General features: G+C 47.3%; 1 protein-coding gene across 1 annotated transcript in view; it reads left to right on the forward strand.

Annotated features, from left to right (window-relative positions):
• Window positions 1-260: 260 nt before the first annotated feature.
• RTTN (rotatin) overlaps window positions 261-18,004 on the forward strand; it is a 2,784,523-nt gene continuing 2,766,779 nt past the window's right edge. The window contains exon 1 of the mRNA XM_069620779.1: window positions 261-410. The gene's annotated coding sequence lies outside the window, so the exon portion shown is untranslated. The remainder of the gene's footprint in view (window positions 411-18,004) is intronic.

An 18,004-nucleotide genomic window follows, 5' to 3' on the forward strand; every position in this document is an offset into this window, starting at 1 on the left:
GCTTCCTCAAAGACAGCCTCGCGTTTTAATGGAAAGCTTTCTCTCAGAATTAACTGTGTTTTATCTATTACAGCAACAGAAGCAGCGCGCTCGGTGCTCTGCTGCTTATGTCTTTGACGGGTCAGGCTTAATGCAGCCAATCGGCAATGAGCCGAAGACCAGGGGATACCAGATCGGTATGGGATACCAAATATTACAAAACACCGGCTCTCGTCTGGACCCGCCATTTCTGGCGCCAAACTTAATAACCAATCAGAATACCCAGGCAGTGGCAGACGTTGTCCTATCAGTGAGTCGTAGTTCATAGGAGGGACAGAGGCAAAACCGCGATACGGACTGGAAGAGTTTGTTCATGCATTGATCACGTGACGTGGTTGCTAGGCTGCAAATTAAGAGGCGCATGCAGGCAGGTGAGCATTGGGGGCAGTGCTGGGGTGGCCCACCGGGACTTTCCCCTGTAGCCCTCAGGGGCATAGGGCTTCTTTTCTTGCTTGGGGGAAGGATACATAATGGGAACATCAACCGTGATGCGGTGAGCCTGCGTCAGCCGGGGTGGTTTGCTCTTCGCTGCCTGCAGCATTTCTGCGCACCTGGACAATGCCGGCCCCTGGCTCACGGCTGCACGTTTGTGTGGGCACTGCCCGGGGCGGGTCATCAAACAATCCGCAAGTGCCCTAGTGTCCGCGTGACTGTGCTCTCATGCACACTTGTGCAAGTGCAGCCGGGGCCGCCCGTGCCGACCTTGCTCCAGCATCCGGATTCCGTTCCAGAGCAACCACAAAATCTCAAAAAGTTATGTGTGCATGTGCTGCTAAGGCAGCCAGGGCACCCCGCAGCTCAGCGCTTGTCTGCAGGCAGCTTAAACTTTTCTAATGTGGTCCCTGCTGAACCTGCATCTTATCATGGGCAGAGCAGAGTGGGCCGCGCCTGCCATAGACTTCATGTTGAGCTAGAGTATTTACTTGGAATTAATTCCCTAATGCAAGGTGACCTAACATGGGCGTTAATACCAAACAAAGGACCGATAAGAGGTGGCCTCGCATGTGAATGCGACTCTGGTTGCGTGTCTCGCCGGGAATTGAAATCGCCGGATCACGAGAGCCCCAGCACCACTAGGCTCTGAAAACACACCGTCCTCGAAAGCAGTGTTGGGGTGGCTGCACGCATTATGCATGAGAATGGCATACGCTGCCTACTGTCCAGGGCTCGTGCTCTCGCAGATTGTTCCTGTACATGTGACACCATGGATTCATCAAAACAGGAAACGCTCATAATTTACAATTACACCGGTCAGTGTGTTTCTCTCGTGCATTAGCTCTCGTGTGTTTGCACGAAGTAGGACTGCCCTCAGTACGGAAACGGAAAATAGTGAACCCTCAGCAGTGTACATGCAGTGCGCAAAATAGTGAGCCATTAGAAGTGGGCATGAAATGTGCAAAATAGCGATCCATCAGCGGTGTGTATGAAATGTGTGAAAACGGCCTACAAAAAATAAATTAACAAAGGAGGCAGTGGCCACCTGTTCGTTCACTTGGTCATGTGTAACCCCTCCCCAGCTCCTACCGGGCTGCCGCAGAACAAGGCTGTCGTGATGATGTGTGCTGCTGTGTTCCGTGCACCTGGAAGAGCGGTGGTCCCAGGCAATGTCCACTGACCAGACTCTCGACCCCCTCCTGGCGTGGCCCACAGCCAAACTGAGCAAACCCCACCCCTCTTCTGCCACCGAAGAACGTCTAAAATCCAAACCTACGACTAGGTCTCAGTGACCCTAGAGAAGCGCCCTGCTTTCCTGTCTGCCTTCTGCTGTATAGTCAGTCCATCCTTTCTGGCAGAAGATGCAGACCGGCTATGTCCATATGTGGCGTGCAGACTGGAAAACACATCAATATACAGTAAATCAGTGTTATGGAGTCAGCACACTACCTATAAAATAGTCAGCCCCGATTCATCGCATCGCAGTTTGTATCTGAGTCATGCAGCTCTGGCGATAGAAACGAATAGGATAGCTCACCTGGTTGATTGGTTGCTGCAAGGATCTATGTTTACCATGCATATTTTAGGATCTTTATACCAATTGCTGAGAACTTCGTGATTACCATGTCCTTGTGATTTGGTGGGTGGGACCTTTAATAATGGCTATGTGTATCCATGTGACGATGGAGATTTGGGGGATTGCCATTTATAGATGATGGTGCTCTTTTCAGGGAGACAAGATGGCAGCCAACCGCTGCTTTTCCAGGAGCAATTTAATACTGCATGCTTTTGTCTAGCATAGACACGGGTGTGCTGACCCATAGGGAAGTCTGGCGATTTCCCAGTAGGCCTCTTCACCCTAGGTATCTTCATGTTTTATTTCCACATTTTTCTCATCGGAAAACGATTGGGCTTGCTGAAAAAGTGTAATATGGGGCCACTTTTGAACATTATTTCCAGGGCCTCTTTTGGTTCCCAGTCCAGCCCTGATTGGGGGCATAGCTTTGACAGTTCAGGGGGGAAAAGTGGGTAGAGGATATGTGGGTTGTATATAAAGTTTGAGTTTAAAGCCTAAAGCGGAGCATCGTGTGTTGGTTGTTTCTTGTATAAACAAACGATACACCTCACCTGTTTGCTTTTCAATGCTGTCTCTTTATCAACAAGTGGGTACGTACACTACGAGGCGTACAGGTGTATACAAAGACATGGCCTGAACAAAAGTGAAGTCAAACTCAAATGGAAGCATGCTTTTTAAATGCCCAACTCGTGAAGCACGAAGAGTGGGCTGGTGGAGCAGCGAGGGGCTACAGCCCTGCTGCACTGACTGCACACTTTACATATCACAACCGAGGACTACTAGTTGACACGTTGTACTGATAAAACGTTATGACATACTTAATGGTTTGGGTGATGGGTCTCGCTTTCAAATTGAAGTTCCGTTGAATAACATATGACTATGGTATGGTAGCCCCGATTGCCAAATCCTGATTTACCTACTTAACCATTCACGGGATCCTTGGTAAACCATAACGTGCAATATTGGCCCTGTCTTTAAACTTTTAGTTATTTTTAGTTTTTGTGCTCTAGCACTTTGAAACGTCTTTTGTGCTACATGGAATTACAATAGTAGATCTTGGACGGACTCAAAGAATATGGCGAAATATTATTATCATTTTTTTTAAAAAACTTGATTTAAATGACGGTCACAAACATGGAGCAAAGTTGTGGTTCACAAAAAACACAAGATGCATTCTTTACAGGCAGTTGTCTTCACATGGATACATACACTTGAATCGTATATAGCTTTCTTAATGGGGTGCATGGCGGCTGTTGTGATGTTTGGTCAGCTAGGCGTGAAATGGGACCCATATGTCTGGGTCTGCTTGTGGGAGAGACAAGCGTGAGGAAGTTCTCTTCAAATTCATTTATATATGTCGGGTCTCTGAGCCATGATTGTAGGGTGGGAGCAGACCTGGATTTCCAACATCTACGGATGTTACTTTTGGCCACTACACAAGCCACGTTAAATAGCCTGCTTGTCCTGTTGGATACCTTCCCGATATCTCCAAGCAGGTATTTCAGTTGTGTAGGAGGGATGGGATTTCTAAAATATCACTTAAGGTGATTGCCACTGCTTCCCAGAATTCGAGTAGTGGTGGGCACGCCCCGTATGAAATGAATCTGCCATGTCCGTGTGGCACTTAGGGCAATTGGGTGTTTGGGCAGGGAAAAATCTTGCAATTTTTTGAGGGGTGAGGCAGGGTTGGAATGGCCTTTCGGCCCGTGGCCGGGCTGAAATCGTCCCTGGGGAGTGGGGGCTGGTTTCTGGCCATGCCTGGGCCGGTTTGGACAAAAAAAATGTTTTGAAAAAATATATATATTTTTGGACAAAAAAATACCTGCAATGGCATAATTCATCAAATCAAGGTAACACATGTTACCTTGCTTTGATGATTTATTTGCATGCATGCTGTGTGCATCATAAATTATGATGCATGCATCATTCACATGCTGCTGCAGCATTTAAAGTAGAGGAGCCGGGGCTGCCGCCGGGCCGGCACTACAGGGGGCACGGTGCCAGCTGGAGTTGCTGTGCTGTTGTATTAGTGATAAACAACCAATTTTAGAGTAGAATAGGCATCCATTTTGGACTATGTATTTTGCCTTTCGCAAGTTGCAGTAATAGCATGTTTTTTTCCGGCCGTTGTCTCCGTTACGATCACCACAAGACATTCCATCTCAGTGTCCTTGGTCACTTGACAAAATCCTTGTGCCTAAAAGCTTCTGTACAGTGTAGACATATTTGACCATAGCACATCCAGTGGCCATTGACTTCATTGTGCCACAATGAATGCTTAGTTGTAATGTGTCTATCTTTCCCATTTCACTGGCATGCTGTTCAAAATGTTTGTTTGCATGTATGAGGTAATGAGTGCATATGGGATTTACTGTGAGTGCGCTGCTTTCCCTATTTTGCCAACCTCTGAAGCCTGAAAGTAGATGCATGCAGGCTTGACATGCGACCAACTTTGCACCAGACCTGCAGATTAATTTAACTGGTCTGCTGTTAAATCTCAGTTACCAGTTTAATGGTATCCACTACAGAATAATTGCTTATTTTACTATAGCCGATATGATAGCTCAGAGGGTTGAGCGCTCGCTGTTGCATTGTGTGTGTGTGTGATCTGCAGGTTCGAATCCCAGCAAGGCCATCTCAGCCTTTCATCCTTCTTAGATCGATAAATGAGTACCAACAGAGGCTGGGTGATTTTGTATGCATATTTGTTCTATAAGTGTAAGTGCTATACAATAACATTCTCATTTGGCCTTGGACGTCTGCTTGCATTCACAGTAATTTGACAATATTGATCTATACACACAGATATTAATGATACAGATTGTGATCCATTCTTGTTTGAAATGTATATCACATTAGTGAAATCCTAACCATATTTTTTGTAGTGTACTTAGGAACAAATCTATTTGGGGCCACTTCCTGTTTTTTCAGATGTGAAAGGCCGGGTTTCATCGCTTCCCTGGATGTCATTTTGGGGTGGGGTCAAATGGCATCACTTCTGGTGATGTCATCACTGGACAAGGGTCGTGAGGCGAGGGGTGGTTGTCTGGGCCTATTTCTTGTCCCAATCTGACCCTGGGGTGAGGTGTAGGTGATTCAGGATTATGAACTGGATCAGTCTCAGGTTTGCGTTGAGGGACACCGTTTTGGTGAGCTGACAGTATCTAGCCCATTGTGCGTATCAAACGTGAAACCCAGGCCATTCTCCCGTATGCTTCTTCATATGATTGCCTAAGGCGGTATGGGCTTGTATTATTTTGTACAATGCAGATGTGCCACAGCGAATACCGTTTGGTAACATGACGGCCTGTATGAATGGGTGTGCTATCGGTTCAGTTGGGAATGAGGGCCAGAGATACCGGAATGCGGCTCTCATCCTATGAAATTGTAGTGCCTTGGAGGAACTGTGCCCCAGCTTGCACTGGAAGTCAGCTAGTGGTACAAATGTTCCATCGGGAACATGTCTCCTAGTGTTAGCTGTCCCTGTGGATCCCATGTTGTTCGTAGTGCTGTGTCAAATGTGGGTGATATCCCAGGATAGTGCCACAGGGGGGGGCGGGGGGAGGGAGATCTGTTGCTATACAGGGTAGTAATATCCAGTTACTTAAATATTCTGGCCCATACCTTCACAGTGCACCTCACCGGGTCGACAGCTGTAGTGTCAGCGTAGCGTTTTTCAAATATAACTGATCGAAGAAGAGTATTTTTCGACCTGGAGGTGTGCTTGGTCCTCTGTACCAGCAAACCAGTATCCCGCGTACTGGGCCTGTGCTTGCTGCATTATAAAAGTTCAAAGTCTGGGGCTGCAAGGCCTCTGGTGTGGAATGGTTCGGTCATTTTCACCCAGCTCATTCTAGCTGCCCCATTATTCCGGACAAATGCTGAGATCATGGATCACAGTTTGGTAAAGAAGGTCCTCCCCAGTCCTATAGGTATGTTAATAAATAAATACAGCAATTTAGGAAGCACCATCATTTTCAATAGTGATATGCGGCCATATGTTGATATAGGAAGGTTATTCCAAAATTTGAGCTTAGTTTCCAGTTGGGGCATATATGGCTTGTAGTTGGAGGAGTAAAGTGTTTGACGGTTAGTAGCTACTATAACCCCTAGGTAACGGGCCGAGTTCGGGGACCAACGAAACACCCCATATGGAGCCAATTTGTGTCGAGCTGTGGGTAAGTGGTATCATTTCAGATTTAGCAGTGTTGATCTTGTAGACGGAATGCTTGGGAAAATGTGTTTATATCTGTCATAATGGGAGCCAGGTTGACCTTGGGGTCCCTAATGTAAAACAGGGTGTCATCAGCATATAATGAGATCAGTTGGGGGGGGGGGGCATTAACCCTAACACCCCACCCCGGTTAGAGTGTTTAAGTCGTATTAGAGCTGCCATAAATTAAATAATGAGAGTAAATATAAGAGAGGAGAAGGGCAGCCCTGCCGTGTACATCTGTATAGGGGTATCTTGGGGTAAGGGGGGTTTGGAGGTGGGGGGCGGGGAGGGAGGGTGTGGTTTGTCCTGACCATGGCAATTGGATTGTTGTACAATAGTCCTATGTAGCTCAGAAACAGAGACCCACATCGATCCAGAACAGTGAACATATAGTTCCAGAATACCAAGTCAAACACTTTCTCGGTGTCAAGGGAGGCTGCGATAACTTTGGCCTTGGGATCTAATTGGGAGATAATGGCAAATGTTTTACGCAAGTTTAGGGAGGTGGATCTTGTGGGTACAAACCCTGATTGGTCAGGATGCACTAGGTGATTCATATGGGGCCTCAATCTGTTCGCTATGACCATGGCAAAAATGTTGGCATCTGAATTAATTAGGGAGAGTGGGCGGTAAGACGAGGCCTCCTGTGGGGGGTTTGCTAGGTTTGAGCAGTACTCTGATAACTGCCTTGAGCAGGGACGGGGAGAGCCTTGACCGAGATCGCCTCCTCCCATAGTGCCAGAAGTTTAGGGAAGTTCTGTTAGGAAACCTTTGTACAGGTCCATGGGCAGGCTGTCCAGTCCCATGGCCTTCCCGTCAGCGAGCTCTGTTAGGCAGAAACCTGTGCAGTTCCCTAAGGGACCATTGCAAGAGATTTAAGACTACAGGTGTTTGGCAGTAAACCCACTTGATAGCAGTTTGTACCACACAGATTCACTTGGTAGCTGTGGCTGATCAGTCAGACTTCCCTCAAGAAGAGTTGGGCAGTATGCAGAATATACACAATAGGTACAGAGACACAGTAGCACAAACAAACACTGACCAGAGCTTTGGTGTAAAAGTATATAATTATTTATTTAAAAACACACTTGTGATTTACACTAGCAAAAACGAGGTAAGTAAATTCAACACACAGTCCCTATCATATATATATATATATATATATATATATATATATATCGGTTTGTGGATGAAACATTGATTACTTTTTTTTTAAAAAATATTTTATTGATTTTATATTTTAGAAAACCAAACAGCACACAATACAACTGTTACAGCATGTCGTCATCGAAGCACCATATTACATTACAGAAACACAAAAAAAAAATATTCGAAAAAAAACTCCCCCCATCAAGCCAGAGCCGGCTCCCATGTATCATCAGTCGGGGCACCATCGGGTGGAGCATTGTCCGTATGCCCATCATCCGAATTCTCAGATTCGTCCATACCCTGTTGTGGGTTGGTCGTAGAGGCCACCAATTGTCGCCAGGCCAGCAAGGGCCCTATCTCCGCCTCACCCCCTCTAGTGACCGCTTGAAACCATACCACGGATTCCGCCTCCGCCCACCTCACGAGGTCCGCCCACCATAGTTCCACTCTCGGCCTGCTGGCCGCTTTCCAGTTCATGGCAATCCTGCGTTTGGCCAGAACATATGCCAGGTCCCTCATCTTGCTCAGGTGCCTAGAGTGTCTGGGCCTGGGGAAGATCCCAAGCATACACGACCAAGCCAATCCCACGTCGAACACCACTCCCCCACCTGCGAGCTTCATCTTGACCTCCTCCAAAAATCTATACACTTCCGGGCAGGCCCAAAACATGTGTAGCAACCCTGCATCCACCTCCCCACACCTGGGGCATTTTTGAGTGATCGAGCCTCCAAACCTTGCGATCTTCTGGGGAGTCAAGTAGGCCCTGTGAATAATGTACAGCTGGAGTTGTTGGAGCCGTGCATTTCGGGACACCTTTTTATGATACCTTAGGACCCTCTTCCACTGACCCTCCGTCATAGGTCCACCCATCTCCTCCTCCCTTTCATGCCTCAGTTGGAGCAACTCTTTCCCAGCCTTCGCTCTAAGGAGTTCGTATATCCGTGATATTTCATGCCCGCCCTCTGAGACATCATACATAGTTTCAAGGGAGTCATCGGGGTCATCTGCCAGTGCCGTCTCCGGCCATCTCTCTCTTACTCGTTTCACAAGCCTGGCATAGGTGATGTATTCGCCTCTATGCACCCCCGTCTCATCCTGCAACCTTTGGAAGTCCAACGCCTCCCCCTCCTGCCATATGTCCCCAAGCGTGGCCAGGCCCACTGGCTCCCAATGTCTACGGACAGACTGAAACAGTTGGGAGTCGTTTCCGCACAGTGCCACCAATGGGGCCTGCTGAGAGAGCGGTTCCGACTCCCCCATCAATTTCCACGTTCTGTGCCAGACCTCCCATCCCAACCTCAATAGCCGCCCTCTTCCCGTCAGTTTGTTCCTTTGTAGCCACACCACCTCTCTTAGGAATTATGGGGCCGTGTCCTCCCGCAGCAACCTAGATTCCGCCGAATCTTCATCAGACAACCACCTGGCCACATACAACAGCTGCCCCGCCAGATAATATAGTTCGAAGTTGGGCAGGCCTATACCCCCCTTCTCGCACGGGTTCTGGAGCTTCCACAAGGCCACCCTATTCCTGGAGTTACCCCACGCGAAGCCCCTACACATACTATGAAGTCGCACAAATAGGCTCTTAGGGATCAAATACGGAACGTTCACAAAGAAATGCAGGAGTCTGGGAAGGACCACCATTTTAAGCAAGGCCGCCCTCCCCATCATGGACAGGGGCAATCTAGACCAGAATGCCATGCTGTTCCTGACCCCCACTATGGCTCTCTCTGTGTTGTGTTTGTGTACCGCCTCAATCTGGTGGTAGATATCTACCCCCAAGTACCTAAACGTGTCGGTCCGCCATGGTATTGGCAACACAGGCAGCCTCTCCAGCGGGACATCCCTGTACCTGCCCAGAGGGAACAAACCAGACTTCCTGGGGTTCACTGATATGCCCGAGAGGACAGCGTAATGATCCAGTACCTCCAGTACATACTGCAGGTTCTCCTCCGGGTAGCGCAAGTAAAGCAGCATGTCGTCTGCATACAGAGATATTAAGTGACTGCCGCTGGCGGTGCTAATGCCCCCCTCTCTGTATTGTTGCCGTAGGCATATCGCCAGCGGCTCCAGCGCGAGTATATATAACATGGGTGACCAAGGGCATCCCTGCCTGGTCCCCCTACTGAGTTGCCAGGCATCCGAGACTGTAGCTCCTGTCTTGACCCTCGCCACCGGGCTGCTATATAACAACTGGACCCATCTGATATACCCAGGACCCACGCCGTATCCCTGCAGGGCCGCTTTTAGCCAAGGCCATCTCACTGAATCGAAGGCCTTGACCGCATCCAGCGACAATACCGCCATCTCGCCCGTATCGTCCTTAGTATGTCGATAACATGGTGCAGCCTCCTATGGTTATCAGTGATATTCCTGCCTGGGACATATCCCGTTTGGTCCGGGTGGATCAGCTTGCCGATCACCTTCTTCAACCTGTTGGCCAGCACCGCCGTGAGTATTTTGCTGTCCTGGTTAAGCATGGACAGAGGTCTATAAGATCCACACTCAACAGCCGGCTTGCCTGGTTTCAGTAATGGGACAATCATGGCCTCACAGAGGGACAACGGAAGTTCTCCCTGTTCGTATGCCTCGTTAAACATGGCCAGCAGTGGCTGGAGCAGCTCCTGCATGTACACCTTGTAAAACTCACTAGGCAATCTATCCGATCCAGGTGCCTTACAAATGGGGAGGCCCCGGATCACCACCTCCAGCTCGCCTGAAGTGACAGGGGCGTCCAATTCCTCCCGCTCCAGGTCGTCTAGGGTGGGCATACCAATGTCTTCGAGTGTATTCAGGATGTCCTGACTCCTGTCTTCCCCAGTGTCCTCATACATACGTCTGTAGAACCTGAGGAATTCCTCGTTCACCCCGTCCTGAGTGTTGCGAAGACAACCGTCCTCACCACAGATCTCATGAATAACCACCCGGGGGGGACTCGCTCTTGTACAGCCAAGCCAACAGTCTGCCTGGCTTGTCGCCCCCCGCGTGCAGCCTCTCGGTGTATTTCCAGTGGTTCAATCTGCATAGTCGATCCCAAAGAGCACTGCACGCCACCTGAAGGTCCCTCGCCTTAGTCTTGTCCTCCTGAGTGGCGTTCTCGAGACGAGCTAGGCTCTCCAGTTCCCTTTCGGTGTCCTGAACCTCCCTCTCGATACCCCCTTGAAGTCCTTTGGATTTAGAGATGGCCACTCCACCACCACTACCTTAAAGGCCTCCCACAGAGTTCCCACAGAGTGCACGCTACCCGTGTTTATCTCAAAGTATTCCCCAATGGCAACCCTCAAGTCCTCCCGGAACCCCTCATCCTGCAGTGCCTCCGACCGAAGCCTCCATGTGGGGACCCGAGGCCTAGGGGGTTGGTGCCGCCACTCTACCACCAGGGGCGAATGGTCCGACAATACTCGGGCCTTGTATTCTGCCCCTACTATTTCTCCCGCTATCTCGGCAGTCCCAAACACATAATCCAATCTCGTGTATGAATCATATGGCGCCGCATAATGCGAATACTGCCTATCTGTGGGGTACTGCCACACATCTACCAGTCCCAGGTCTCCCAGCAATGTCCCGAGCGCCTTGGCCGCCAGCGACATTTTCCCTTTTGTATCAGCGGACCGGTCAATTCTGGGATCCAAGACACAGTTGAAGTCCCCACCCCACACCATCGCACCCCCTACCAGGGGGCCTAGAGGGATCTAAAGTAGGCTGCAGTATCATGATTGGGGGCATACAGGTTGAGGATGTGCACTTCCCTGTTTTCCAGGAGTCCTGTTATCGCCACCATTCTGCCCTCCGGGTCCACTATCGAGTCAAGCACCCGGAACGGCACGTGCGGCGCCACCCAGGTGATAACCCCTCTAGCATACGCCGAGTACGTGGCACCCACCACATTGCCCTTCCACTTTCTCCTGACCACCTCCAATTTCTCCCTAGTGAGGTGGGTCTCTTGTAGCAGGGCTATATCTATCCGCATCCTTTTCAGGTATAGCATTACCTTGTTCCGCTTGAGGTAGCTATTGAGGCCTCGGACATTCCAGGTAGCTATGCGGAAATTATCCGATGCCATCAATTCGGTCTGTACTCAACCCCGCCCACCCCAAAATGCTCCCTTTGTCTAACTCTCATGCCGGCTCTCCCATCCTTAATCCCCATCTCCCCTCCCTGTTTCCCAACTACACACCACAGCAAACAACCCATCCCACCCCAACAAAAGCCCAGCTCCATCCCTGGATCTCAGGCCCACCCGCGTCTGGTCTTATCCCGTATACGAGGAGTAGGACCCCGCGGGGCATCGCCGATCTAACAGCGACCTAACTAACTAGATATGTTACTACTGGGGACAAAGGAAGCCTCTCGGAGCTCCCAGCCATGTAACCAAAGGTAGGCACGCCCAATGGGCCAGCCAGTCAGCGCCACATCACACGCACCATGACTATATTCGAGTCCCAATGTCTCGGCAATGCCCTAGGCGACACAGCCGTAAGCTACTTATCTTCCGTAGTCTCCGCCTGGATGCCCGGTTCCTGAGGACTGCCCAGTGTGTCCAGCCAGTCCATTGCTTCAGTCGGTGTTTCAAAGAACAGGGATCTGTTTCTGTAAAAAACTTTCAATTTGGCCGGGTAGAGTAGCATATAGCGATGGCCAGCTTCTCGCAGTCTCCTTTTCACCGCCCCGAAGTGCATCCGACTCCGCTGTACTTGTAGCGTGTAGTCAGGGTAGGCTATGATCTTGACCGATCCTCTGTCAATCGTTCCCCTTTTTCGAAAGAATTCAAGAATCTTTTCGCGATCTCGGTAGTTCAGAATTTTTGTGATCACCGGCCGCGGGGGGGTCTCCCAAACATCACAAACTTTCAACGGGTGTGGTGGTGGCATTCCCACACCTGGACATCGATTTCCAGCGTCGGCCGGCCCCCGTGGACGCACCTTTCCACCAGGATCAAGACAGGATCAGCGGAGCTCCTCCAGAGTGCGGCCCTTTACATGGCCGTCCAAGCCACGCCAAACATTGATTACTTTTGTTACTACTCTGCCCTCTTATTTAAGGGATACAAAAGATTTTTTGAGCAGAATAGAAGGCATCCCATGGGAAACTTCTTACTTGCTGACAACACTAGATGTGGTCTCTCTCTATACATCAATTCGACACTCTGATGGCCTCAAAGCATGCGAGTATTTTTTGCACACCAGATCTATAAATTATATGCAACATGGCATTATGATAATAGAGATGATTAGATTTTGCCTGACCAACAACTGTTTTCTGTTTGATAAGGAGTTCTTTATCCAGCTTCAAGGCACGTTTGCTCCCTCATATGCGAATCTAACAATGGGCTGGTGGGAAAAGTTTGTTGTCTGGCATCCAAGCAACATCCTACATACAGACAAAATAATACTGTGGCTACGTTACATCGATGATCTGTTTGTGATCTGGGATGGCAGCGATCGAGAATGGCTAGACTTTGTGAGGATATTAAATATTAATGAGCTCAACCTTCAATTCAAAGAAAGTCATAGCAAGACTGATATAGTGTTCTTGGACATCGCAGTTTCAGTGGCCAATGGCGAACTTACCAGCAGCCTATATTGAAAGCCAACCAGCTCAAACATTTCATTACATGCAAAGAGCAGCCATCCCACAGCCTTAAAATGGAGCATCCCGTATGGGGAATTTATACGCATACGTAGAAACTGTTCTAAAGTCAACACCTTTGACAGCGAATGTGCCCGGATGGCCCAGAGATTTAAGAATCAAGGCTATCCAATCAAAGTACTGGAAAGAGCATTTTTAAAAGCTAGGGACATGGATCGTTCCCTAATACTGGTTTCCAATGCTGTACAAACGAAGATCACGGATAATACAGACACACGTTTGATTCTGACTTTTGGTAACGGGGCCCAAAATATTCGCCAAGTAACACAAAAACATTGGCATGTCTTAAAACTAGATGAACATCTGGGCGAGCTGCTGGCACCTAAAGTCAACATCACATTCCGTAGATCGCCTTCATTTAAAGATACACTGGTGCCCAGTTTCATGAGTCCTCTAGTTAATCAATTAGGAGCCAGTTGGATGAACATCAAGAGACCGGGCTTCCAAAAATGTTCTAAATGTAAAGCATGTACCTATGCTGTTAACATCAGTTGTTATTTACATCCCATTTTAGGAAAGAACATTAAGATTGTGTCTAGAATTACTTGTGAAACCGAATATGTAGTATGTGTTAAACTGCCCATGCAAAGCACCAAAGGACAACTTAAATTAAGGGTGCTACAACACATTAGGGCAATCAAGAATGCTGATCCGACTTACCCTATGGCCCTTCACTTTAAGAATCAACATGGAGGCAAACTAGAGGGCTTTACCTTTTTTGGTATACATACAATTACCAAACCACTCAGAGGAGGCAATCGTGAACTAACATTACGACAGTTAGAAACCAGATGTATTTTAGACCTAGAAACAAAAAAACCCAGAGGTGACAACCTTGATGAGGAACTATATACCTTCCTGGGTACATGAAGCTTAAGCAGATAATGTCTCATACTTGCTCTGACCAGGCTGCACATGTCCCATAGGCTTGTTCTTTTCTTTCCAAGTTAAAGACTAGGACACACGAATAATACGTGCCATGCCCTGAGCAATGAAACGCACAATGTTTCTCCGACTATTACATGTTTTTCATTTTCATACTTCTTAAATCTTCGATGAATATGGTGTTATCACATGTTTATATAATATTGGTCTGGGGTTCTGTTCTCACAGTTTTGGTGTAGTTTTTAAACATTTGTTTTTAAACTCCAACTGTATAGGTTTTGATACTTATTTTAAGTGGCTCTTACAACACAGAGACTTTTGGACTTGATTTTACCTGCTTTGTGGCGTCAAATCGGTGATAATTCTATATGGACTGAACACCAAAAAGTTTTTTACACTGCATTTGAAATACTTCTCTCCTTTTAAACATTACGATGCATGTATACGGGTCTATATAAAAGAGATATGTTTTATTTTTTATATGACTTATAGGTCTTTCTATGAATTTGGATGTTTTATGCACTTGGCACTTTACAATCAAGCAACATTTGCACGCACTTTGCACTTTATAAAAAGCAAACTTTTTCTGTAAAAAACTGATTAGAAGCCCATGTATTTACCTCTGAGTCTGTGCGAAATATAAACTAACAGAGATTTTCTTTACTCTATATAAATAGGATACTAAAATCCACACATTAAATTACTAACTATAGAGCCCTATATGTATAGGTGAGGTATACACATGGACAGAGAGCACTATGCACTTTATTCAATTGCAGCTACGTACATATTTTTGCTGCTGAAATGTAATTTGCACATAAATCCAAATGTTTTATCCTTTGCATTTTTGTACAAATTCCAACCATCGCCCACATGCATTTCGTCCAAGTATCATTCGAGCCTGCTGTATGTCACATGCACTCTACAAAGGCAACTATTGCCACTGATTATTATTAGGCAGCCAGGAGCTATATTTGACTACTTCCTCCTTTTATGCAATGCCAACGTATTATGGACACACAAAGGAACGTTTTAAATCATGTTAATACTGTCGAACTTGAAAAACAAATGGTTGCTCTGTGTAATTGCTGTATTCTAAGTGGCATCATATATTGTTTTTGCTCTTTCGACATGTATCTGCAAATTATGAATGTAATCCATGTCGTAAATGTTAGAGGAAGAGGTCTGTATTTTCTTATAAGTAATAATATACCATTGAATCGTTCCAATATGGCTGCCTTGCAAAACACGTTGAATTAGTGGCTTTTAGCAGGTAGACACTCTCTATGTGTAATCAGAGAGTTGTTTGGGGATAAATTGCAGTCCATCATCTGTGTTTGCAAACCTACGTGATCAAGCGGTCTGTGTACTGCGAAACGCGTCGTTTTTTTCTTGGTTCCCTTTCCTGATGCACTTATACTAATAAAGAAAACGTGCTGCCAGGAATGCTGAGGTGTTTTTTCCACTTACTTGCTGCAAGGACATTGTTTTTCTGTTGTAGCTGCTCTCTGGAGTGCATTCCACTCGCTGCCTTTCCTTCGAAAAGCATTCATTTTATATATATATATATATATATATATATATATATATATATATATCTTTTTCTCTTCACACTGATGCAATCAGGTAAAATTGAGCAGCACTCTTCAATCCTCCAAAACAGTTGGTCCGGACATCCAGTTCGTGTTAAAAGATAATCTTTATTAGTGCCTTACAGGACGGCACAAACATATTAAAAAAGCCATTAAATTAAGGCTCCCCAAAGTGCAAAAATGTGCGCGTTGGGAACGTTAACGCGTTTCGCGGCTTTTCCTGCCGCTTGATCACAACAATTCGTTCCCTTGGACCCATAGAGTTTAAAACAGCCATGCAGAGCGGAATGGCGCTCGTTGCCACTGAAATAGAAAGAGGACTCGAATGAGGGAATGCACCCATTCGGAGTAAATCTAAAGCGGACATGTTTACCATAGCAAATCTCTATTAACAGAATTCACTTATTCACTTATTAGACAAGTCTTAGTGAGAAACGCCACTTATTTTCAGACAGAGGTGAGCGCTTAACATAAGATGACACTCTAATAAGTTGTAAAGAAAGGGAGGGAAAAAGGCAGAGTTATGGAAGCACACAAGTTTCAATACTTTTTAAAAAACCACAGTAAGGCAGGATAGGCAGAGTTCTACTGGAGAGCAAGGAAGTCAATTGCAAGGCCCACTCTTGGAGAGAGCAAGCAGAAGGGGTCCAGGTTTACCAGGGGGTTATACCCAAAGAGTCTTTGTAGATAGTTCGCACAAAAAGGATGAAATTAAAGTCAGGAAACGTTAGCTAGGTTGCCCCAGGCCAGCCCAAGTTAGAAAGTCGAGGCTTTACTGTCACCCTGAACGATCTGTCGCAAGGGGAAGCCAGGCGGGACACAGTACCTGAAGTGTGAAGGAAGCTCCAGCGGGGGCAGTTGTTCCTGGCAGCAGGTGCAAGTCGGTGTTTCGTCAAGAGGAAGAAGAGGTCTCGCCGTGGAGGAAAGATGAAAGTCGTTGCACTGCCAGGGAAGAAACCAGCCGCAGAGTTTTCTGGTTAAAAGGCACTACCCTTCTCTTCGCGGTAGTGGTAAACCGTGGTATTCCGGTTGCTGGGGTGCTTGGCACGGACAAGGCGGCCACGAGATGCTCCACGAAGGTGAAAAGAAGGCGAAACTGGTTATCCCCACCAGTCAAAGGAAGAAGACTCTCCGGACTGGAGATCTCCTCTGTCGTCGGGAAAAGTGGTGAGACGGTTCAGCGGGCTCCACCGGTGGTGTCGTCGTTGCAGGTCGGCTCAGCTTCTCCCTCCTTGGATTCTTAGATCCTGTGGTGACTTCTGAAGTTCCAATCCCCAAAGCCCTACATTTATGCAGCACACCCCCATTCACTCAGCCTAGCTGTCAATCAAACATGCTACGTGGTGAGCCGGCCGGCTCACCACTTTGGCCAATCACACAAGAGTGCGACTTGAGTTACCAAGGTAACTCAGTCCAGGGTGCCTAAACCCCCTCCCGCACCCCCTGTGGTACCCAGACAGTGTGGCACCACTTTTGGAGGCTTCTGTGGAGAAGCCCGACAAAAAGTGGAACAAAGGGCTTGACTCGGGTTGGAGTCACAGAAGAGAACACAAACGCCATTTTAGAATCGAGTTCTGGCAAAAAATACCAACCGGTGAATCAATATTAAATAAATAAACCGGCGGTATGTTCGAGGCTATAAGAATTAAATAATTAAAGTTGGTAGCCTCGAACAATGGGAAAATCCCATAGAGATATATTTGCTGTCGAATATAAAAAGTAGTATCCACTGCCACCAGCCAAAACTCGATCAGGGGGGACGGAGACGTGCCCCCCTCGAACAACAGACCCCGGGGCAATCGGATTGCCCCGAACAGTACGTCCACAATATGATGGTTTGTACTGGTTTCTGTTCATAATTTGGGACTAGTAAAGCCAATGGTGACTTTACATGCCCTGGGAGATAGTAGTCTGTCCCAGGGTATGGAGTCTATGTTGGGGGGGTCGCTAAGACAACCCTGGGTTACGGCACGGAGGGTGCTGGGTAACGCACATCAAAAAAACACATGAGACCCTATGGAGTAAAAGACCCCATAGCCCATAAAACAAATGGAAAGTTAAAGGAACACCATAAATCATGTCTAAGAGTGGGAGCAAAAGAATCTCACTCTTAGCAGAAGAGAAAAAAATAAACCCCAAAAATCCAGCAAAGCTGCTGGGGGACTCACTAGGTTTGGGAAATTAGCCTTACAGAGAATTCTCCCTAACAAGCTCTTTGATTGGTTGCCCAATTGCATCAATAGTTAATAGGGTGTCCAGTGCGGCACAGGATGTGGGAGGCAGCCTGGGGAGTGGGATCAAGAATATACAGAGAATTAGGTCGTTCTCTGAAACAGTATCAGCATTAGCGTACAATGATGAATACAATTCTGAAAACATCTAATTAATATAATTTTCCCTCCACACAGGTGCCCCCCCCCCCCCGCACACACTGATTATTGGTTGTATGTAGTTTTCAGTTGT

The sequence above is a fragment of the Ambystoma mexicanum genome, chromosome 5q (assembly GCF_040938575.1).
Source record: "Ambystoma mexicanum isolate Mex_15411 chromosome 5q, UKY_AmexF1_1, whole genome shotgun sequence".
Lineage (NCBI taxonomy): Eukaryota > Metazoa > Chordata > Amphibia > Caudata > Ambystomatidae > Ambystoma > Ambystoma mexicanum.